General features: G+C 39.0%; 1 protein-coding gene across 2 annotated transcripts in view; it reads left to right on the forward strand.

Moving 5' to 3' along the window:
• Positions 1–117: 117 nt before the first annotated feature.
• syt6a (synaptotagmin VIa) overlaps positions 118–25,205 on the forward strand; it is a 103,066-nt gene continuing 77,978 nt past the window's right edge. The window contains exons 1-3 of one of the 2 annotated variants that reach the window (XR_010015355.1): positions 118–202; positions 14,924–15,233; positions 24,378–24,586. The gene's annotated coding sequence lies outside the window, so the exon portion shown is untranslated. Of the gene's footprint in view, positions 203–14,923; positions 15,234–24,377; positions 24,587–25,205 lie in introns of those variants that run through there. The other variant, XM_063015044.1, reaches the window with a different exon arrangement.

Raw genomic sequence — 25,205 nt, forward strand, 5'->3', positions numbered from 1 at the left:
TCCGTTTGTTTCAATGTGACGTGCTTAAAACTATCCCAAACGGCTCCGTTCTCCCTACATTAGTGCACTATACAGTGCAAGAAGCACTGAACCACACACCCTATCTAGTGCACTTTGTGTACAGTGTGGAGATATTTAGTATCCAGCCCAACAGTTGGCATGAACAAACTGTTGAGGACGTTCTGCTCAACGTCCAACAAAGGTAGAAACTTTATTATTCCTGAAGAAACTTCATTTTCATCTGCATAACTTACATCTTATTATTAAGATGTATAACTACGTACAGTATCATTTATTATCATTATATTTAATATAAAATGGTTGATGTCTTATTTAGTCATGTATCTTTTTTATATTTCCTGATTTATATTTTCTAATAGTAAATGTACTAAATCAGACAGCATTTTAATTATTAATTTTTAAAGCAATCACAAACTTTTACTTGCTTCTGTATATCAAATATTTCCACAGGCCTGCATACATTTAGAAAGCAGTGTTGAGCTCTGAGTCAGTTTGTTTATTGTTTATTAGGATTTTAATGTCATGTTTTACACTTTTGGTTACATTTATGACAGGAACGGTAGTTACTCTTTACACAAGATTCATCAGTTCACAAGGTTATATCAAACACAGTTTAGTGACAATTTTGTATCTCCAATTTACCTCACTTGCATGTCTTTGGACTGTGGGAGGATACCGGAGCTCCCGGAGGAAACCCACACAGACACGGAACATGCAAACTCCACACAGAAAGAACCTGGACCACCCCACCTGGGGATCGAACCCAGGACCTTCTTTCTGTGAGGCGACAGTGCTACCCACTAAGCCACCTTGCCGCCCCAGCACCCTGGTTGCATTGGTTATTAGTTTATGATACTGACTAATTAATGCCTAGATCCAATCCATATCTTGATGTAGTAGCATATTATCACCCCAGACACTGACCAAAGAAAACAAAACAAACCTCGTCTCAAAAGAAAATTCAATATTTCAATACTGCCAGAACATGCATCTCTAATTTGATTGCATCTCTTATTTTGCTTTGTTTATAGTCTCTAAAATCGTTTCATGCTTTAGTAAATTTTGTGCTAATTGGAAGGTTTTCTGATTTTTTTTTCTTTTACAGTAGGATTAGTTGTGCACACTGACAAGAAATTACCACAATAAATAATTCAATAAAATGCAAAAGAACATTCACTCAGTAGAATCTGTAGAAACAACTGGGTTTGTACACTTTTAAGCCAGCATATTTTCAGAAATGCCACAATAATCCTCAACACACACTAAAGGTTTTTTTGGGGGGATCAAGAAGTATGTGTTAAAAAAAAAGAGTCACAAAAAGGACAGTTGCAGAAATATTTTGATTTCCAGTTCTGAAATGAAACAGATATCAGTTACACATGTATCTAAACGTCTGACTTCAACTGCATGTATTATGTCCTCTTTTTCCATTGAACTGTTATCCTCATATTTCCATTTTAGCACTGCAATTGTGCCTTAACAAAGATAAGTGCAAAAACACTTAGTAATTCATCCTCAGTGCTTACACCAGCCATTCCAAGACCAATGCAATATTGCATCACAATTATAGCCAAGCAGAGTCTGGCTTGATTCAGTCAGGAATACGCAACGCTGTACCTCAGAGAGGCATGGTATTAACGCACAATGGTGTGGAGAAGGCCTTCTGGCCTCCATATACTCATAGACTCAACTAAGCTGGCAAAAGAAATGCTGACTGTCTGCTTTTTTAAAGTTCTGGCTGCCATTGCAGCACATTGATCAGCCTAGGGACGTAAAAGCTGTTGTGCACATGTTCATGGTTTTCCTTCAGCTAAAACAACTGATTTTTTTGTAATTATTTTATTGACATTTATTCTTTCTATAAAAACTGGGTCATGGAGATTTCAATGCATCCCAAATATCTACAGAAGGTGAATTGACTCTTCAAAAAGAGAGGGCACCCTATCTGGGGTATATTTGTGTCTTAAGCTTACCATGACCCAAACCAAGATGATTCTATAATATAAAAATGATGATTAATTTTGTACACACCATAAGGAAACTAAGTTCAGAGGGTGCAATGACACACACTTCTCACTAGATGGAACCTGAACTCAAATAAATAAATACCAAATAACTAAAAAATTTTTGGCAAGAAGAACAAGAAAACGAAATTCTATGCTTCCAACTTTGCAGCAACAGTTTAGGGAAGGCCCTTTCCTGTTCCTGCATGACTGTTACCTTGTACACAAAGCAGGGTCTATAAAGACATAACGAAACTCCAGTGGCCTGCGCATAGCCTTGACCCTTAGTCTTACTGAACAGCTTTGGAATCAACTGGAACATCAGTTGAGGCTTTCTTGTTCAACATCCCCATGTGCCCAGCCATACAAATGCTCTTTCGTACTACTAAATATGCACAAACTTCCAAGTCTTGTTAGAAGCCTTCTCAGAAGAGTGGCTGTTGTCATAGCTGAAAAAACCCACTCTATTTTAATACAATTTGATTTTGAAATGGGATGTTCAACAAGCTCATGGTCAGGCGTCCAAATACTTTTGGTCATATAGTGTAAATATTGTGTCTGTTTTATTGCTGCCACCAATATGCTGTTATATTAGGGCTGATATATTAGGGCTGTGTTCTTTCTTGTGTCTTTTGTTAGGCAGCACCCCTAGACAAACCTATTAATCAAAGAAATGAATGAAAGTATCTTATGGGAGCAGCTATGTACCTGTCATGCTTATTCCAGGGTCTTATCAATATTCAGCTCTGGGTTCAGAGATAGCGGCTAAAGCTGTCGTCCTTCTGACAGACCACTGAGCGCGTTCCCTGAAGTCCACCAGCACACAGTAACTGTGAATTATTGATACGGGTGTTAAAGCGGTATGGATGGGAATGATAATAAAGAGCTTATTAAGGTGTATGCACATGTGGAGAGAAAACCAGGCAAATGAGAAATGCTCTTGTATGTTAAAAGAACAGAATATAGATACACTATATGGCTAATACAGATACCTGAGCTTGTTGGACATTCAATTTTAAAGAACAAATGTATTAAAATGACCTCTATAATAGTGACCGTTACTTCTGAGAAGGCATCTCACAAGACTTTGCCTATTCAGACAAATCAACAGACTAACTTGATTGTATTTTGTAAATATAAACAATTTGATGCCTGTAACACACCCCAAAATAGTTAGGACAGGGTCAAAATAAAAGTAAAAAATTTATAATTTGCAAATGCGTGCAGATTATTAATAAAACACGCAAATGCACCTCAGCACAAAAGCCTGCGAATGCACGCTTTCCCAAACTCCTGAAGAGGGAAAAGTAGAATCCACTGTCCAGGTTCTTAATTCAAGGCAGAATAACACTGTGGATGAATAATCACATTTTACATTTACATTTTCAGCATTTAGCAGACGCTCTTATCCAGAGCGACTTACAGAAGTGCTTCTATAGTGAACATTTCATTTCTCAAGTTTAGGAAAACAACAGTCAAAGAACACAAATCTGCTAAAACCTGTTAGAACCAAAGTGCTTTTTTTTTTTTTTTTTTTTTTTTTGAGAGAAATGGAAAAGAATGGAACAAAATGTTAGTAAATAAGTACAAGTCAGCCTAAGTGTTTAGTAAAAAGGTGGGTTTTTAATCGTTTTTTTAAAGACAGCAAGAGACTCAGATGTTCGGACAGACAGAGGAAGTTCATTCCACCACTTCGGCGCTAGAACAGAGAACAGCCTTGATGCTTGTCTTCCTTTAGTCCTGGATGGGGGCTCAAGTCAAGCGAGACTAGAGGCTCGGAGGTTGCGTGGTACAGAGCGGGGTTTGATTAGGCCACGAAGGTAGCTTGGGGCTGGTCCATTTTTGGCTTTGTAGGCGAGCGTCAGTGTTTTAAACTGAATGCGTGCAGCTACAGGAAGCCAGTGAAGAGAACGTAGCAGTGGGGTGATGTGGCAGTGTTTGGGTTGGTTAAAAACCAGACGGGCAGCTGCATTTTGAATGAGCTGTAAGGGTTTAATCGTGGACATGGGAGCTCCAGCCAGAAGGGAGTTGCAGTAGTCCAACCGTGAGATTACAAGTGATTGCACCAGAATCTGGGTAGCTTCCCTGGAGAGAAATGGACGAATCTTCCTGATGTTGTACAGGAGGAACCGGCATGATCTTGTCATGTTGGCTATATGAGGAGAGAATGTCAGCTGGTTATCAAGGACAACACCAAGACTTTTTACCTTATCAGATGGTCTGATCTGGGAGTCATCCAGAGAAATGACTAGGTCCTGGGTTGGAGACTGATCTCCAGGAATGAGCAACATCTCTGTCTTGCTGGGATTAAGTTTTAGATGATGAGCCGACATCCATTGTGAGATATCTTGCAGACATGCTGAGATGCGAGCTGAGACTTGCGTGTCTGAAGGAGGAAATGACAGAACGAGCTGAGTGTCATCTGCATAGGAGTGGTAGGAGAAGCCATGGGAGGCTATGACCTTGCCAAGAGAGCGGGTGTAGATAGAGAAAAGAAGTGGGCCAAGTACAGAGCCCTGAGGAACACCGGTTGAGAGAGTGCATGGGGGAGATATGGATCCCCTCCATGACACTTGGTAGGAGCGCCCTTCCAGGTAGGAGGCCATCCATTGCCATGCTGAACCTGTTACTCCAAGGTTGGAGAGAGTGGACAAGAGAATGCTGTGATTCACTGTGTCGAAGGCTGCACAAAAGAAAAGTGGCCAATTAATAAATACAAATTAACAAAGGGAATAACAAAGCCAGGATATAAGATCCACAACCTGCTACGAAGAACAAGGATAGAAAAGGGGTGGTGTAGTAATAAGAGCTGGATGCTGTGATACGTGATAAACTTACACCCCTGCCGTCTGTGACAAGCCAAGCTCTCGGAAAGCAGAACAGTAAGAGAAAGTTCTTCGCCTATCGGTTTTTGGCCCTGAAAGAGTGAGCACCCTGACAATTCTCCTCTGTGCCTATGGTGGATTTACAGTCTTGCCTTACCTCAGGAAACTAGGATGTTGTGCCACCTCTGGGGCATTCCGTTTTCCCACTGAGAAACTGAGTGAGTTCCCAGAAAACACAGCATGTTGACCATACAAAGTATGTCAGCAAAAACCTGAGCAAACCTCAGAGACGGGCATCACGGCTTTAAGAGAAAGTCAGTGTGCCAGCGATTGTGCTGACAAAGAGCTGTTGCATCCTTCTGTGTAAAAAATCCAGGGGATGAGCAGTTTCTGACGTATGTAAATCAGTCCAATGCCCCACTTGCTCTGATGCTTGCTGTAGACATTACCTGAAGCTATTATTTATGCATTTTACCCCCTTTTTTTCTGCCAATGTAGTGTAGCCAATCCGCTGCTGGGGACTTCGACGAGGTCCAAGGAGGGTGTATTTTTGCCTGACACACACTCCCTCCGAATCCTGGGTTTGTGTGTGAGGTTGGCTTTGCGTACAACCAAGGTCCTTAAACAGCGTTGATAACCCAATCCCTTAATCTGGTCTTTCCCACCCAGCAGACTGGGGGCCAATTTTGTCTTCTGCAGGTATTAGCCAGTTGTGTCTGTAAAGAGCACCCAGCCCACCGGTAGCAGAGCCAAGCTTCGAACCCAGGAGCTCAGAATTTCAACGCTGGCGTCCCATTACGCCACATAGCCGCCCCATTAGCTGAAGCTTTTAAAGCTTCTGATACTGTCACATGCTTTTGTCATCTGTCGAGCAATCTAATGTCTCAAAGGACTCATCACGGTGTGACAGCACAGCAGGTGACCCAGGTTTCCTCTATTTTTACTCTATTTTGCCCCTGGGTGTGAGTGTATGTGTGGGTGTTGGCCTTTGATGGATTGGTGCCCTGTCTAGATTTTGTTTTTTTCTTGCACCCAGTGGTGCCAAAACAGTTATATTAACTGAGCTTAATGTGGGATTACATTCTGAGCAGGGCATCACATGCTTCCTCATTTATTTGCACTCACACACAGTATCAGCTTCACTGGACAGTAATGAAATATTTCAGCTGTTCCGCTGCTTATCGACAACGTCAATCAATTTTACGCCCAGTTGAGTTCGGATCACCAGCAGTAAAAATACACATCACCTAATGGACACTAATTACTTTCTGCAAACCCTGACCTAAAGATAATCTGCACAAACACCAATAGAATACTGAACAGATCCGAGGGTAATGATAAAGATCACGTCTGCAGTACTACCTCATGTTATTCCTGCATTATTGAGAAAGCACATCAGGTACCAATAGCACATTACTGTAGCAACAAGATGGCATATATCTGATAAAAAACAGATGATCAATACCATCCACAAGGGCTCACCGGTCACAAACCAAAACAATTCAAGCATTTTCTCAAGTGAATCAAACAGCTCTGTATTTCCAAGAAGCTCTCGGCTTTAATGGGTGAGCAGACCCCGTAGAGGGAGAAAAGAGCAAAGGAGACAAACAGATGACAGATGTTAAAGAGTTTTTGCCCAGAGGAAGGCGAAATATCTCCAAATCCGCTTGTTAGTCGGCCCAATGATGAATGTGTCACTTTGAGGATTGCAGAATTGTTTAGCTGGCCACCTCTCCTTCCGATATATCTTTTCCATCGATTGAGTCGGCGCCAGGCCCTAATGTATTAGACCATGTGGGTTGATAATGTATCCATATTAGGAAATTGAGAACTGAAACACTGTTGACAAGCTTAAACAAGCGCTTCATGCTTTCAGACCGAAAACTGGATAGTATATTGCTTGGCACAGAAAATACCAGCCTTTCCTTTTAATGGAGAATTAGACTAGTGGCAGTTCTTCAGATCTGATTCCAAGCAGCAGTAGAAGCTCAAAGCATGTGATAAGTGATGGGTATTTTGGTGTTGTATTTTTTCTTTCACAATATGTTGCTGTTGAATCTCTGAGCTGATTCGTTTTGTGTAGCAGCTCAGATTTGCAGTAGTTCCAGCTGCAATGGACTACAGGTTTAAAATACAAATTCAGTAATCACTTCATTCTGGTCTGTCTAATGATGCATCTAGAACATTCCAGTTAACAGTGAGTGCAAAGTGGGATTAAACCCTGCACAGGGAGTCAGGGCGTCACTCAAACTCTCCCTCTCATCTAGGGGCAGGAGCAAAACTAAGCACCAGGAGGAAACCAACCGAAAACCCCCTTCCAAATTTCCAAAGATGGAGCCTAGGTCCCCAGGATTTCAATGCTGTGTAGCACTCATACTATCTGCTGTGCCACTGTGCTTTCTTAAATTCATGCTATAAACACAATATATGACCAAAAAATACAGACACCCCTTCTAAGTTTAGCCAAAAATAAAGACTTTGGAAAAGGCTATTTCTGTTCCAGCATGACTGTGTCCTGTGAACATATCAAGGTCTGCACAGAGCCCTGACCTCACTCCATGAAACACCTTCAAACTGAGATGGAATATTGATTGTGAGTTAGGCCTTTGCATTGGAGTCAGACCCTACGAATGCTTATTTGACTTAATGTCTACAGACACACACAGGCTATTATAGCTACATAAATGAATTACTGAATGACTTTTATTATAATACATTTTATAATACTAATATTATAATATTATTATTTTTTCTTTTTTATGCATTTTCTCCCCATTTTCCTCCCGATTTAGTGCACTCAATTTTGTCTTTCGCTGCTGAGAGATACCAGATTGCATCCAAGGAGAGCACGTTGCTGTACACGCCTCCTCCAAGACGTGTACAGCCCTCCTCTTCTCGTCCCTGCGCTCTGCACAAGCTTCTCTTCCACCAATCAGGGTCCTTACAAAGCGTATGAGGACCCACCCACACATAGTCCGGCCCCCACCCACACATAGTCCGGCCCCCACCCTGCAGATACGGTGGCCAATTAGTATCTGCTGCAGACACTGCCAATTATGCCACCAGATGGTGCCCAGCTGGTGTGCTAGCGGAATATCCCGCTGCGCCACCTGGGCGCCATAATATTATTAGAATAATTGTACTATTATTACTATAATTTTTACCACGGTTTATTTAAATAACCATTTTAAAATCTAAAATTGAGATAAATTCCAAAAAAGATCTTTTTTGCTATATTTATTCCTATTTCCGATTCTTATTTTTCTTTTCTAAGTAAATATGAATTATAATAACAATTACATAAAAATGGTACATTTTAATAAATAAGCAATGGCTTGTTGACAACCTTATTTGCTGATGAATAACAGTCATTAAAGTCAGTCATGTAAAAATGTCAGCAACATAGTAATTAATTAAAAAAGCATAATGTTTCATTTCACATCAATTAGACATTCCATTAATCATTGAGCATGTGTGGTTACAAGTGTACATAAGAAATTACACAGTGCTCAATACGCTGAAGTACCATAATAACTCACAGAGCAGGAGAGCCACTTCTGGCTCGATTTAGCACTTTACCTCATAGTGCCTCAGAGCTGTCGAGACGGTAATAATCTTGCTCTTAGACCCTCAGTTTCTATTTTAAGAATATTTCCTGTCCACCAGGTGGATGGAACCAATAGGATATTGGTTTTCCACATGCTTGCACGGGTTCAGTTCAGATTGCCATCTTTATAGACTCCATCCAGTGGTTTACTCGGGTTGTTTGGAACGGAAAATGAAAGTCGGCAGGGTGAAACGTGGAGTCCTTGATGTACGAGGCTTGAACCTGACTGCAGAATCCTGAGAACATGCAGCTTGCTGTCATCTCTTCACATAAAACATTTCTGCCAGTTAATAGAATAGAGAATAGACACTTGGACACTTTCATCAATTCTGCTGACAGCAGGCGACTCACCGTCTGAATGTCAAGATGCAGCTTTTGGGTGGTGTCCAGCTTCCTGTTTCTCTTTGTTCTCAGCTGTTAAGGTCAACAGTCAGACATTTATTCATCTAATTCATCAAATGTAAATTTGATTATTAAATTAATGGAGTGCATACTTATCTATAATTATTCCATGGGGGGAGAGCACAGTGACTTGGTGGGTAGCACTGCCTCACAGCAAGAAGGTCATGGGTTCAATCCTCAGATGAAGCAGTCAGAGTTCTTTCTGTACAATATGAAGTTCTTCCCCCTTTGAAGACTTTACTTTTGTTGGAAGGCTTTTTACAAGATTTGGAAGTGTGTCTGTGGACAATTGTACCCGTTCAGTCATGAGAGCATTTGTGAGGTCAGACACTCCAGCCTTTCTAGAAATCATAAATCTAAATTCATAATCCAAATTTATTCATCTAATTCATCTAAAAAATGCTCAGTAGGATTAAGTTCAGGGCTCTGTGCAGTTCACTAAAGTTCATGTATACCGAACATGTATTTATAGAGCTTGCTTTGTGTACACAATAATTTAGAGATTATTAAAAGATCTAGTACCACATCTACACCTACATCCTGCATACTTAGGTCCTCTGTGATGCGACCTTCACTTATCACTGACGCTTCACAGGAAAATCACTGTTTGCTCTGGGAATTAGCCTCTGGGCCTTAAAATATTGCCAAAAGAGCCATGAAATTGATGTCTCGCTGTTTGTCGGGTAATGCATGACAGCACAATGGCATTGATAGCAGGTGTTTACTTAAGGATCATGCTATTTTAAAACCAGTGTTGGAAGCCCAAATTATTAGAAGTCACCCCAAATTATTATTTATCCTCAACCATACCCTGTAATTGGCACTATATTAGCCAACTGTAGCATTTACCTGGCTTGTACCAAATCCAGATTTGGGGACCCAGGGTTGAAATCTCAGCAGTGCTAATGACCAGTTGGGCATCTAAATGTGCAAGGGGGTGGCCAAAACAGCCTAGTCATTGGGAGGTGCACTTATAAGTGTGTCTCAGTGCCTTTTCCAAGCCCAGATCAAAAATGAAAGGTCAGGAAGGGTATCTGGCATGAAAACTGCCAATCCGCAGTGGTGACCACTAAATATGGGAGGAGCCAAAAGAATAAAAAAGTAAAAATTAAAATAGGGACCAGCTTTGCAGTTAAAGCAATAACTTCTCACAAAAAATATTTACAGTATCAGCCAGTGGATGTGAGAACTGGGGATAATGTATTTGGATATAAGAATGATTATAATACTATATAGTTGTTCTGATAGGATATTTGTTTGAAGTCAGATACCCATTCGTGGAATGGTAAATTAAATAAAGTGTGCCTGGTGCTCAGGTGGCGCAGCGGTAAAATACGCTAGCACACCTCGAACTCATGAGTTCAAATCTCAGCTCTGCTACCGGCAGGCTGGGCGCTCACACGAACAATGATTGGCTTCTTCGTAGGGAGGGTGCCGGGGGGGATTCCTCATAACTGATACAATTACGACCTCTGCTGGCTGATTGATGGTGCCTGCTCAGTGACGAGGGATAATTGGATCGGTGCGTGGCTCTCCTTGAGCTAGAGTGATCCACATATGAACTCACCTCGATCGTGTCGGAGAGGGCGTGTGTTAGACACGGCTCTTCTCGGTCAAGAGTGGAGGTCAGCAGTAGTAGAGAGGAAGCATAATGCAACCGGGTAATTGGATACGGCTAGATTAGGAGGAAAATTGTGAAAAATGCCAAAAAAATTAATTAAAATAAATAAAGTGTGCCTGACAGACATGTATTTTGAATAACAAAGGATCCACTGAAACAGTCTTTTTTTGTAAATCTTTGATAATTACAGTTCACCTTGTCTGGGTTTTTAATTACTGCCCTAATTGTTCTTTTAAAAAGCAGCGTTAATTACTGTGGCTCAGAGGGATGTTTCTTCAATGATGTCCAACACTGGATTTAAAATAGCATGATCCTTTAGTAAACACCTGCCATCAACGCTATTGTGCTGTCACGCATTACCCGACAAACAGCGAGACATCAATTTCATGGCTCTTCTGGCAATATTTTAAGGTCCAGAGGCTAATTCTGGTGAACAAACAGTGATTTTCCTGTGAAGCCTCAGTGATAAGTGAAGGTCACGTCACAGGGGAGCTAAAGTATGCAGGATGTAGGTGCAGATGTGGTACTAGATAATTTAATCTATAAATTATATGTACACAAAGCAAAGTCTATAAATGCATGTTTATACGTTTTAACAAGTAAACTTCAGTGAACTGCACAGAGTCCTGAACTCAAATTAGATAAATAAATTTGGATAATGAATTTAGATTTATAATTCCTGGAAAGGCCGGCATGTCTGACCTCACAAATGCTCTCATGACTGAACAGGAACAATTTTCCACAGACACACTTCCAAATCTTGTGAAAAACCTTTCAACAAAAAAAACGTCTTTAAAGGGGAGGAACTTCATATTAAACCCAATGGTTTTGGAATGGAATGTACAAAAAGCTCATGGTCAGGTGTCTACATAATTTTGGCTATATAGTGTGTTCACACACAAAGATCTACTTTAAGTGTTAAAACTCTATGAGTTGTTTTATAACACTGATCTCACCTGTTCTTGGTTGCTAAAACAAACCAAAGGAGAATGGTTCCCAATTAGGCATCTGCACGGCACCTTGTCTGTCGAATGTGTCTCTGAAGGGGCAGGAATTGCACTCATAAATACTTCTTTAATATTGATAGCTTCTGCTTGATAGTTATAATATCACATTGTATAAAAGAAAGCAAAACACAATGTGCATAATAAACTACCTGATGTCACTGTTACGCAGAATTGTTATTAACATGCTCTTGATTGTCTGTAAAGTTCAATCATCCGTCCACTTCTGCTTTGACAATGAGACCAGAATGAGGCATTTAGACTCAAATCACTCTCCACACTGTCCTCTTTGTTGCCCAGAATTCCCTATTGTCTTAGAGGTGAGCATTAATCAAGCGGTGTGTTCTCATCTACACACAGCCAGATGAGAACAATAAGCTTTGTGGAGCACTTGATGGATATCCATCCGTTCATTTCCATTTCCCCTCTCATCCCACGCGCTTAATTACTACGTCAGGCAATAAATGATAGAAGGAGTCTGCGCTAATCATTATGCTACTGGGTGAGTCACTGAGAAGATGAGGATGTGCTCTAGTTCTCCCAGTGTATGCCGTAAAGACGTGAACATTTCATACATATGAGCGTAGGCTTAAAATGTGTGGTGTATGGAGCTGGCTTGCATTTGTAATCTGTTAATACGCTAATATTGCTCATAGTTTGTTTCTTTTGGTGTCTAAGGAACTGTTGATGTTTTCATTTGAATATTTGGCTATGCTCATTGCCAAAAAGTGTGTGTATTTACATAGTTTACATTTAAACATCATTTGAAGGTTTTAAGTCAAGTCAAGTCAACTTTATTTATATAGCGCTTTTTACAATATACATTGTCTCAAAGCAACTTTACAAAATCCAGGACCAACAGATACAAAAACCCCTGTTGAGCAAGCTGAGGGCGACTGTGGCAAAAAACTGTGGAAAAACTCCCTGAAAATTACAGGAAGAAACCTTGAGAGGAACCAGACTCAGCAGGGCCCATCCTTCTTGGGTGGCCTGGAGGATACTTTAAATAAATACACGATTTACACAAATCATACAAACACAGAATTAAATGATCTAAAAGTCATAACTGGTAATAAATAGATAAATAAACAATTAAATAATAATAGAGTTGTTATCCGCTCTAGTCTTCAATAAAGTCTGTAGTGATTTCTTGTCGTTGCAATTACTCCAGACCCGTCACATCTGACAGGAGCAGCATCGTTGTCCCGGCAGTCTCGACTTTAATCCTTAACCTCGGCGGGTAAACAGGTTTTGGTTTTTTATTAATACAAAACATTGTAGTTTTGAGTTTTTTTCTTTTATGAGCTCCAAAACAAAGCAAAGCTTGATGGATCTACATGAGTCAATCACTGGGATCTGTTTCTGAACCATACCATGTTTTATTAGCATAAAATTAAAATTATTTTAGTACCTTTAACTCTGCAACTTAAAAAAACCCTCCCACAATTTGTGGTTGTAAATCGGTATTTGTACATTTTAGAGCACATCTTGCAACACCTACCAACCAGCTCAGGTCACAAGACTTTGTAGCTTTTTACTGTGTATTAGCTATGAAGCTTAAATCGAGTGCAGCACAGGTTATGTAACTATAGGGGCGGCACGGTGGCTAAGTGGGTAGCACTGTCGCCTCACAGCAAGAAGGTCCTGGGTTTGATCCACAGGTGGGGCGGTACGGGTCCTTTCTTTGTGGAGTTTGCATGTTCTCCCCGTGTCCGAGTGGGTTTCCTCCGGGTGCTCTGGTTTCCTCCCAGTCCAACAACGTGCAAGTGAGGTGAATTGAAGACACTAAATTGTCCAAGACTGTGTTCGATAATAACCTTGTGAACTGATGAATCTTGTGTAATGAGTGACTACTGTGACTACATTATGAATGTAACCAAAGTGTAAAACATGACGTTAAAATCCTAATAAACAAACATATGTAACTAAATGCTAACATAGTTTAGAACAGTAGGGGGCGATACACTCTTATATTGACATTAAACCGCCACAATCTATTCTAACTTGGTATTTAAAGTAAGAGTTTTCATAAGCATAAACAAAAATATAATTAAAATAAAATGAACAAGAGTAAAATATTCAGACACCACAAATTGCTAACATTGTAGTACTTTGTTACAAAGCTGCTGGCTATTTCTAGTTTGAAGATGTGTGAGGTAAGAAATAATTAGCATTTTGAAGCATTGTGTTACAATTTTGTTATAAGGATCCCTTTCATGGGGCGGCACGGTGGCTCTGTGGGTAGCACTGTCACCTCACAGCAAGAATGTCCTGGGTTCGATCCCCAGGCAGGGCGGTTCGGGTCCTTTCTGTGTGGAGTTTGCATGTTCTGCGTGTGTTTCCTCCGGGAGCTCTGGTTTCCTCCCACAGTCCAAAAACATGCAGTCAGGTTAACTGAAGACACTGAATTGCCCTATAGGTGAATGGGTGTGTGTTTGTGTGTATGTGTGACAGTTTTAATCAGTGTTTGGCATAAAGTGGTCAGCCAAGACCCTTCTTTTGACCCGTTGGTGGATCCTCTTTTTATACACAAACATGATTTCCACACCAATTCACCAATAGATGTAATTTAAATATTTGCTAAAGTATTCACTTTTATTTTGCCTCTCTTTTTGTCTATCAATTTTTGAGTGTGTTGCAGGCATAAAATTCAAGATTTGTTTTAATAAAATACAATTAAGTTGGTCAGTGAAAACATAAAAAATCAGTTATATAATGCTTTAGTTGAAGGAAATGGCCTGCCCAGTGTGTTTCCAGTTCAATGTTTCTGTGATAGGCTTGTTATCCACTATAACCCTAACCAAAGTAAAGTGAATGAAAAAATAAATAAATATACCTTTGCTGAAAGTATCAATCCCCTCAAACTTTTTAAAACAATCCCCCAGCTCACTTAAATGTGTTTAAAAAAAACCAAAATTTTACTTGTGACACATCCAACATGTATCATTTAAGAATGAGATGGGTTGAGAAGAGATGCCTTATCGAGTGGTAGAGAATAATACTAGAAGATGTGTGAATAATACTCTAATTAAAAATTTTATTGTTTAATGGCTCAGTCATGATTTAATTGCTTTCCACCTGAATTTGCAATATTCATCTGAAATTGCATGAACATGTCCTAATACTTAAAAATTTTATAGTTCATGAAATAGAAGCAATTGTTTCTGACTTTTTAGAAGATGTGCCCCCTACAACTTTATGTAAATGTTTGAATCAGCCTGTATATGGGTGTACACAGCTCTATTTTCCCTCAGATACACATTTTCCATTAGATGTAATTTGTAATTCCACCCAGGTACAAATAGCATCTGCTAAAAACTGTTTATACAAACCTTTCCTTTGACTTTTGCATTCCTGATTAAACTAAAAAATTCATTTCCATGCAAATTATTTGCTCAAAATATATTCCTAATACATCTCTGTTTTTTTCTTTGCTTCAGATTCCACCCAATGCTTTCTGAATTCTGGGTGCAATGAAAACAAAAAAGCTGGAGCTAAAATAAGACTATTGTCCAACCTCTTAAAGCAGATGCTTTCACCAGCCTGCTGGGCGTCCTGTCAAAAAACAGTCAGAAGAAGAGCTGACAGGCCAGACCCCCATAAAAGCTCAGGATGTAAACAGGAGCTGAGGTCTGGATATGTGAAATACCCTGGACTCAGTGGAGCTTCACCCTTCCAGTTTCTGACCCATACAGCTGCAGATCCGAAAGTCATTATGATCATAAAATGAAGGTCGTGCAGGGACATTAGGTAAGATTGCGAAGGTTGCTTGCAATATAATAGTTCTGGTGCTTGATTTTAATTCACAATTATTATCCTTAGCAAGAGTACGTGCTTTTTCAGTTATAATGGGTCATATCAATCAACATTTACAGTCGCTTTCATAATGATTGGCTAGAAAAATGTCTGTGAGGATAATTACCTTCATCTCATACTAAAAATATGACACAAATCTTACATTAATGTCTTGGGTTTAAGTCAGGACTGCTTAATTTAGATCTCATGGCATTTGTATCTGTAATGGCGTGGGTCGTGCCTCAATATGAAAGCTTGAGGAGAAGCTCAGCACCTGCAGGAATGAAAAGAACCTAAGTGCAAGATGTTTAATCAAGATAGAACAGTACTATGGCTAGGTCACTAACAAAAAAGAGTGAAAAATATGATGGCAAAATTAATTGAAACAAAGTAACAAATGAAAGACACAAGAATATCCACTGCCGTTTTGGAGAAAGTGGATAGAATAGGGATAGCGCAGAATTGAGAACTGTAACAACTAAGTTCTTGGAAAAGATAAGGAAAGCTAGGGAACCTTCGGAATCTGCTGGTTCCGGCAATGCACAAGCACCACCTTGTACAGCTGGCTTAAGTGTGGGGTCCACTACAGAAAAGGGTTACAGGACTGGACTGACTGGACGAAGCAGCCTGGCACCACGGTTTAAAAGAAAAGCAAGTATGCTAGACGGAGGAGCTAGTGAAACTGAGAGAAAGAGAAACCGCTATATATATAAAAACGTCCACCTGGAGCAAATTGGTGACTTATATTTTAATAAATATTTCTTACTAAAAAATCTTAGTCTCTAATAATGTTGCTGTTATCTTATATACCATTATGTTTATTGATCCAAAATGTGACAAATATTCAAAAGTTAAATACAAATACTTTCCCCCCATATTTCACCCAATCTATTTACTGCCAATTCCCTTGTTGCAATTATAGTGCCGCTTGACCACTTCCACACTGGCCTAGAAGAGCTAAGACTATCATGCACACCCTGACATGCCCAATTGTGCCTGTGCCCAGCTTGGTTGATAGCCCCGTCTGGGCTTGGCAGTTTTTTACAGCACTAAATACGTTACTGAACTGGTTGAAATTAAACCACTACATGCTTAATAAGTATGTCTTCCTACCTAGACACCAAAGATTATTTAATCTGTACTTTTCCACACCACTGTAGCGTCAGTTCGTATGGGGTAGTATTTTAGGGATTTATTTCCAGCAACCAGCCAGCAACAGCACATCTGAATAAGTTTCTTCTCACCCTAAACTAACTGCTACAAATGTAATTCATGTTATGAAATAAAGGTCTTTGTCTGGCTGAGAAAGTCAGATCAAGATATGACAGGGTCTGGCATAAACAGGCAGAGATAATGAAGAATGAAGGGTAAAAAGACTTCAAAATATTGTGAAATGGTAGAACATGACAGTGCCAGTGTGACGGCTGTCTCCAGCTAAAGGGCTTAATATGATTCTGATCATAGGAAATAAGACTCAACGCTACAGGTGACTGCAGCAGCCGTCCGTCCCCTACAGTTTGTGTGAAGAAGAACAGCTTTTCCCTTCCAATCTAGAAAAAGCATCAGTGGAACTTGATGTCCCAAAGCACACAGCAGCTGTGTGATTAAAATTTGGACCAGAATGAGAAATGGAATTCAGTCAGTCATTATTTTAAACAAAGCACTTTTAGCTAAATGAAAAATGGCTTCATAAAGCAGTGGCTCCCGAAGTATGGTGCCAAGACATCTGTTCAGGAGTGCCAGAAAATTCACTAACAATGTTAATTAATTTCAAAACTGATAAATCATACCATTAATTCATATTTACAATTAGCTATTAAGTAATGGATTATGTAATTGTACCTTTAATCCCTCTTACACAATAAATCTAAAAAGCGATCTAAATGATCTAATAGGCTTTATTTATTTATAATTATTGTTACACTATATGGCCAAAAGTATATGGACATTCCTTCATTCCTCCATTTACTGAGTTTAGTTGTTTAAGACACATTTATTGCTAACGGGTGAATAAAGTATATTATATAAGATAAATTATATGCTTCCAACTTTGTCCCTGTGGTTTAGGAAGACCCTTTCCCACTCCAGCATGACTGTGCCCTTGAGCACAAAAGAAGTCTTTAAAAACTTGGTTTGGCGAGTTTGATGTGGAGGAACTTTAGTGTCCTTATCCAAAATTGTATTCACCCTGGATAAGTGGTTGCTAAATTGACATACATTAACTGTGTGTCTGTAGATGTTGACTTATGGCTTTCATTTTCCATTTTGTGTTTTAACTTGCATTTGCATTTGCAGTGACACACTGTGTTTACTAAAAGGATTTTTCATAGTAATGCATGTGATCATATTCATTACAGAAGCACGTCAGTATTTTGCAGTGCTTGGCTTTGCCCTTTAGGCACAAGAATGTATCTGTACTTTCTAAATAATAGTTGGGGCTTTAGATATTGAAATCTCTAAATTTCTTGTACCTGCTTGATATGTTTTTGTGTTTTTTTGTTATTTTTTGTTTACTTATTTAGTTTTCCTTTTTTGACCACAGTCCATGGCAATCATGGTCTTACTTTGCATACCTACAAAGATTATTATACATCAAATATTCATTAAATAAAAAATAAAATAACTGTAAAGAATGTTTATAAAAATATAGTATTGGTTTGTATTAGTTTGATGGTAATATGATCACCAACATTTATTTTGATGATGATCAATCTAATTATTATCTAGTGCTGCTATTTTAGTGCTTTTTGAGACTTTATAGCCTGCTTCACGTTGCCAGACAGGTTCTATTTAATTGATGTTTAGATTCGAAAGGTCTGTCATTAATCATGCCTGGGAGTGGCTAATTAAATTAAACCTAATTGTCAATTGAATTTGATTAGCTGGTTGATATCTGTAGTAGCAAAGAGGGCAATTAGTTTTACCCACCGGCCCAGATAGGACCAAACGGTATTTTTCCTTTAAAAAGCATTTTGTATTTACTGTTTTTTTCGTTTAATATTAAAAGTAGTTTGATTATCTGAAACATATGAGTATGACGAATATCCAAAAATAGAGGAACTTGAGAAGGGGCAATTATTTTTTCCACTGCACTGTACTTTCTTCATGTTTTGGGAGGTGGAAGGAAACCCATGATGACATGACAAAACATGACGGACAGGGATTAGAGGCAAGGCAACTACAGCATACAGCCAAAAAGTATGTACACACCTAATTATAAGCTTGTTGGAGATTCCCATTCCAAAACCATGGCTAATAATATGAAGTCCCCCCCCGCTATGCAGTCTCCACTCTTCTGGAAAGGCTCTCCACAAGGCTTTATTTGTGCTCAAGCATTGGTGAGGTCTGACAGTCATGTTGGATAGAAGACCTGACCCACAGTCACTGTTCCAATTCATTCCAAGTATTATATATTGTGGAGTTATGGTCTGGGTTTTGTGCAGGTCAGTGAACTTGCGATGCCACAAAGCTGAAGTTTATTTTATATTTAAAATGTAATCTGAATTGGTGTGGCTGAAACACAAGAAGGAGTGTCCGCCTTCTTTTGGCCATTTAATGTTTTTTTTCTTCAACATTTTACTTGGCATAACTAGGGTGGCCAGAGATGTTCCTGTTGACTACACCCTTGCTGACGGCTCTCTTTCCACAGGTAATTGGAAAGCGCTTAAACCCAGTCATTCCACTTTCAATTGACTCTAATGGTTGACTTTAGTGTCTGACCGTATTGTGGCTTTCAATCTTGTTCTATTCCATTAGCCATGAAATTAATTCCATTTTTGGAAAGGTTCAAATGTAGAAAAAGTGAGTACTTAAGCTTTTTACATAAGACAAACCTACAGCGAAAACTGCCAGCGGACCTAATTTATCCGGTAGACTGGATCGGCTGGTCTTGACCTTTCCTCCCCAAATATTCCCTCTGAATTTAGTTCTTCCAATTCTTCGTCCCGTTGGTTCGAGTGTTTATCTCTTTCCTCCCTGGTCTATTTTTTGCGTGACCTTTTGTTACATGTCACCGGGGTGTTTTGGGGGGTCTGGCTCACTGGAACGTCAGGCTGGTTAAATGGCAGCACCTAGAGATATGATTTAACAAGCACTGAGCTCAGCCTGGAGAGCCTGGCTCTTATTGTGTGTTTAACCCTCAGTGCATCAGCCTGTTTTACCTATATATTCATTTTCAACTACTATTATCCTCAAATTTACCTCAGAAACCAGTGTGTAAAATGTTTGTTTTTCGCACAGTAAGGTTCTGTTGCATTCATTTCATTTTTAGACAGGCTTGAGAATAAAATACACTGGGGCTCCTCGGGAAAGGGGGGGTAGAGTTTATATGCAAGTCCGCCACCTCCTGTGTGAAAAACCTTGCTAGTTATGTTTGCAGCTTTTGTAGAGCCCAAACGTGCAGTTTATGTTGTATGCACATGTCTAAACACACACATTTCAGCTATAAAGTGGGAGGTCTACACACACAAATGTAGTGTTGATGTTAAAAATGTGGCTAATTAAATTTAATTTACTAAAGTTTGGGCAATTAGCAACATATGGTTTTGCGTGTAATTTCTATTCTCTTTGTAACTCTAAGCACATTTAACTTTTTGTTGCCAGATTATGGTATGATATGATTATTTTACATACATTTACATTCTGAAGGATTACGGATTCCTTGTTCTCTATTCTTTACATTCATCACATTAAGAATAATAGGATAAAACAAGCAAAAGTAAAGGTTTTTTTATTTATGCATTTTCTCCCATTTTCTCCCAATTTAGTGTAGTCGATTTGTCTTCCGCTGCTGGGGGATCCCTGATTGCAGTCGAGGAGGGTATATTGCTGCTCACACCTCCTCTGACCCATGCGCAGCCCTTTGCGGAACCCTTTTTTACCTATGCACTTTGCACAGGCGCCTCTCTATCTGCCAATCAGTGTCCTTACACAGCTTTTGAATACCCCACCCACATAGTCCGGTTATCCCGCCCTAGCAGAACTGTGTCTGCTACAGGCACTCCCAATTACACCCTCTAGATGGTGCCCAGCCGAGCAGTGGCAACGCCGAGTTTCAAACCGTGGAGTTCAGAATCTCGGCGCTGGTGGGCTAGCGGAATATTCCGCTGCGCCACCTGGGCGCCTAAAGGTTTCTTTCTTGATGATCATTTTCCTAAAAGAAAATGTAAATATATATTATAAATTCATTAATGTTAATTATAGATTTTAATTAAAAATTCTATTTCTTAGTGTAAGATAAAATATAATGAAATTAAATGCCTTTATTTGTCTTATATACATTTACACATGTACAGTAAAAGGAAATTCTTTTTTTACACCAGGTTGTTTAAAAACTGGGGCCAGAGTGCAGGGTCAGCCATTGTATGGTGTCCTTATATCTGAGATAATTAAGGGCCCTGCTCAAGGGCCAAACAGTGGCAAAGCCAGTATTCAAACCCACAACCTTTTAACTGATAGTCCAGATCTCTACCCACCAGGCTACCCCCTAATTGACCTAATTAACTGACACTGATCTAGCAAAGAATCCAATAATTCTAAGGCTGACTATAAAAATAGTAAGTACAAGATGTTACTGTATTTCAAGGCTGTTTTGAATGTCTTAGGCATTAAGAAGATATTTAATTATTTAGTGTTATAGCCCCAATGCAACAACAAATGAAGCAAACCTCAGGCACCACATATGCTGCACTTGGTTACAAAGTTCAGTAAATACTTTCACTTTAAGGCACTTCTAAATGGTTTAAATTACAAGTCATAATTGCTTAAATGAAGCAGGAGACGTAGGGAGAGCTGGAGCCTTCTGGAGAGAAAATGTTGGTTGTGTGAAGTTTCTTTAGTTATAAATAGCAGTTGTTTCTCCTACTGCTTAATGGATTAAAACATGGAACATAAATGAATCCTTTAATGATAAAACTATGATGACCATAGGCGCTGTCGGAAAAAAAGATGCTCCACAATATTGATGCCAGTTCAGAGAAAAGCTTACAAGATTTAACAGTCTAATTAACAAAGAACTGGGAGTATAAATTTAAAAGAAAAAAAGTAATTTAAATGGAAAAACAGGAGTCAGGAAGTCTAGAAATAGCTACACTATGTCATCAAAAGTATGTAGACACCTCTCTTAATGACTGAGTACAGGTGTTTCAGCCACATTAATTGCTAACAAGCAGTAAAACAAATTAAAGCATATGAATTACATGCTTCCAGTTTTGTAGCAATGGTTTTGCAAATGTTCATTTCTGTCCCAGCATGACATGGCTTGATGAGTGTGGGTTAGAGAAACTCCAGTGGCCTGCACAGAGTCTTGATCTCATCCCCAAAGAAATAGTCAGGCATGAATTGGAACGCTGATTGCAAACCAGGCATGTGACATCAAAAATTTTTTTTAAATATATGTTTTTGATCATTTTGACATGTCTGATTTCCTATAGTTGAATTGTCAATCTCAGCTTCATGTATGACATCCATGCTGATCAAGGCATGTATGAAGACATATGGATCTTTTTTTTTTTTTACCCCTCAGTGTTGAATTCCTGCAGAGCCAAAGCACTCAAGAAAGAACACACTGTAGTCCAAATATTTCTCTACCACTTTTTCTAGCACCTCGACCAGACAGTTTTTATTGCAGAGGTAACAAGGTCGTACTCCATCCATAGCTGAGATTCGAACCTGTATACAAACAAACGCTGGATACAGAGTTTCATAGACAACTTGCACAGACAAAAAAGCCTTCACAGAAGTGGTTCTGTAATAGGATGTCCAACAAGCCCTCAAACTGCTGGTTTGATTAGACAGGGATTGATGTTTTTAGCTGGGAACTTCACACTCACAAGCAAAAGCTGTTGATGCGGTAGACCTGTGCGCTGACACTGTGCCAAGCTGATGCTCATCAGAAGTTGTATTTATAGATTTTTGCTCCTAGATACAGTATCTGATGTGATGTGACAATCATGGTCAGGTTCTCCTCCATCTCACTCAGCAGGGATTTGTGTCCAGTGCCTGTGTGAGGACATTTTGCACACTTTTATGTAGAAAGTGTATGGGAATTTACACTGTGTTGTAAAATAGGGAGAGTCAATGTTTTTCTGAAAACTGATGGACGTCTTGTGATGAATTGCAACCTTACGCACAAAAGTGGTCAATTTCTGGAAATGGCAGGCAAGTATGTCAGCTCTTTTTCATAAATGTGCAGAAATTGTGCACTTGTAGTTCTGTTCAAAGCAACAGTTTGTACATGATATGGACAAAAGTATTATTACACCTCTTAATTTCTGAATTCATTCAGAAGTTGTTTCAGTCACAACAAATACTAACAGGTGTATTAAATCAGTTCTCTAAAGGAAATTATATGCTTCTAAATTTGCAGCAACAGTTTGAGGAAGGCCCTTTCCTGTTCAAGAATGACTGTGCCCCCATGCACATATCAAGGTCTTCAAAGACATTAAGAGAAGTTTGGTTTAAGACACTCCAGAGGCCTTGACATCAGCCCCACTGAACAGCTTTGGAATGATTGAGGCATTCCTGACCAACATCAGTGCCCAGCCATACGAATGTTCTATAGACTGAATGGACACAAATTCCCACAGACATTCTTCAAAGTCTTGTCAGTATCTGTACAGAGTTTCCAAACTTTTCAACTTTTCATCAAGTCAGGATGTAGATAACATAGAAAATTAGGTAAGAGACATCCCCATAATTAAAATTAGCATAGCATTAGCATTGCAAATATGGGCAATATGGATATTATTACATTTTTAGAAATGAGTACCCTTAGTATCCAATTGCTTTAAAAATATTAAAATAACTGCAATTGCAACAGGATTGCAACGATTAGCATTAGCATAAAGCAAAGCAGTCTGTTTTTAACATTTTGTTCTTAAGTGTCTGTTTTTAAATGTAAAAGTAAAAATTTCATTATTATTTTAACCCAAAAGCTACTAATTATAATCAGAATCAACCACCCAGGAGTTTTTAATTTTGATGAATAATTTAGGCCTCATCAATTTTTAAAAATGTCTAATAAATAATGAATAATCCCAATAATAGAACAGGCTAGGCTAATGCTAGGTAATCTAGATCACAACATCCAGTGCTACAAGAATCTCTAGCATATCGCTAGCATCTAATATATCTGTGCAACAGATACAACAGAGAATCATAGAGCTCCCAATCATGCATGTCTTAAGAAAACTCTATATTGCTTTTGCTGATAGATGAGACAAATATTTGAAGAAATACTATGTTAGGAGGGATAGAGGCCATGTAAAAAAACACCAAATCCTTATCCCAATTTTGAAGTTGGCTGGAGGGAGCACCAGGGGTTTTGTTGTTAAGTTCATACTTTTGTTCCTGAACTGTGACTAGGTGATGTGACGATCAAAATGTTCTATAAAAATAAATTGTTAAATAAGTTAAAACTTCAAAAAAATTGCTGATATGAGCACTCTTTGCTTACAAATTAATTTCCCCGAGCTGTAAAAGCAAGAGCAACAGCACCTTTCCTAATAACAAATGATTCTGACAGTCAGCTCTTTCCCTCCCAGAACCCTGAGTTGTCTATTAGGGTGAGAATAAAATGTTAATGTGCAGCAAGGAGGACAATTTTTCATTTGTTCCTAATGAGGTGACATTTAGAGCCAGCACTGGTGCCTTAACTACATAATTTCAACGTCCTGACCTATTCAATATACAGTCGGCCCAGCTCTGACATCTCTGGTCTAATACAGGACATTGGTATTGACCTGCTAAGGGATCAGGTCATTATGTCTCATTTAAATCAAATGCTCTGATGTTCAGATTTTTAGTAGTGACTAGCCTGACATCAGGGTGCCAATTCTGGAGGGCATCAAAGGTGGAAATAAATGGATTAACCAATAAAAGCTACATTACTGAATGCTTTCTTGGCATGTTTCAGAGCTGGTGGCAAACACAATAAGACGTAAGACCGACAAGTCAAATAAAATGCTTGTGAAGACATATCTCACGGGCAAACATGTAGGAAGTCATCAATATGTAGTGAGGACTTGCTGAACAAGTGCTTTTGTTACTTATAGCTCTTCCACAGAGCCTAGAAATCATGGTTCTGTGTTTTTTCTCCAGGAGGAAATTGCAGTATCTGGATAAAACCCTAGACAATCTGGGCAGAACATATACAACTCTGAACAGGCAGTGATTCGACCACCTATCAGCTGTTCTACTGTGTCACCCTAAACAGAGAATACATGTAAAAAATACATTTGCTTTATTACATCTGATCCCATGTTTTTTGAAATTATACTGTTTATCAAATGCCACATTAAATGGTAGAGCTGGACTCCCACCTTTTTTATTAATTAAACTCTTTACATGTACAGCGTTTTAACGGTATTGCAACAAGCATAATGTGTTGTAGGTGTTATAAACTGGTAGTTTAGCTTATTGTACTTTGTGGGTAAACACCCATTTATCTTATTGTTCTTCTTATGGTTCAAAGGCCAAATCTACTTGGCTGAACACCAAGCCCCCCCCCCCCCCCCCAAAAGTGTTTAAAACGATACATTTATTTAAGACAGTAATTATATGTATAGATTTAATCTAAATAATCTAATGGATTGGGCATTTACAGAGGACTGTTTTAACTGAGAGCTGTTTCCTTAATATATATTCATTTCCATTTACAGATTCTCAAAATGCAAATCTTGGGGAGAGAGAAGCAAACCTGACTTAGATGAGCGCTGCATTTGTGACGCCATTAGCACTTGCTTTAGGCATCCTTTTTTATATGCATCAGGGCAACAACTCATTTCAACTCATTTCAACTCATTTTGAGTCTCCTGGCAACAAACCAGACAGTAAAAAATATTCAGACAAGATAAGTCGTAATATGAGTTTATAATATATATGTACATACAGTATGTACAGGTATATGTGTATATATATATATATATA

This window comes from Trichomycterus rosablanca, chromosome 19 (assembly GCF_030014385.1).
Source record: "Trichomycterus rosablanca isolate fTriRos1 chromosome 19, fTriRos1.hap1, whole genome shotgun sequence".
NCBI classification, from domain to species: Eukaryota; Metazoa; Chordata; class Actinopteri; order Siluriformes; family Trichomycteridae; genus Trichomycterus; species Trichomycterus rosablanca.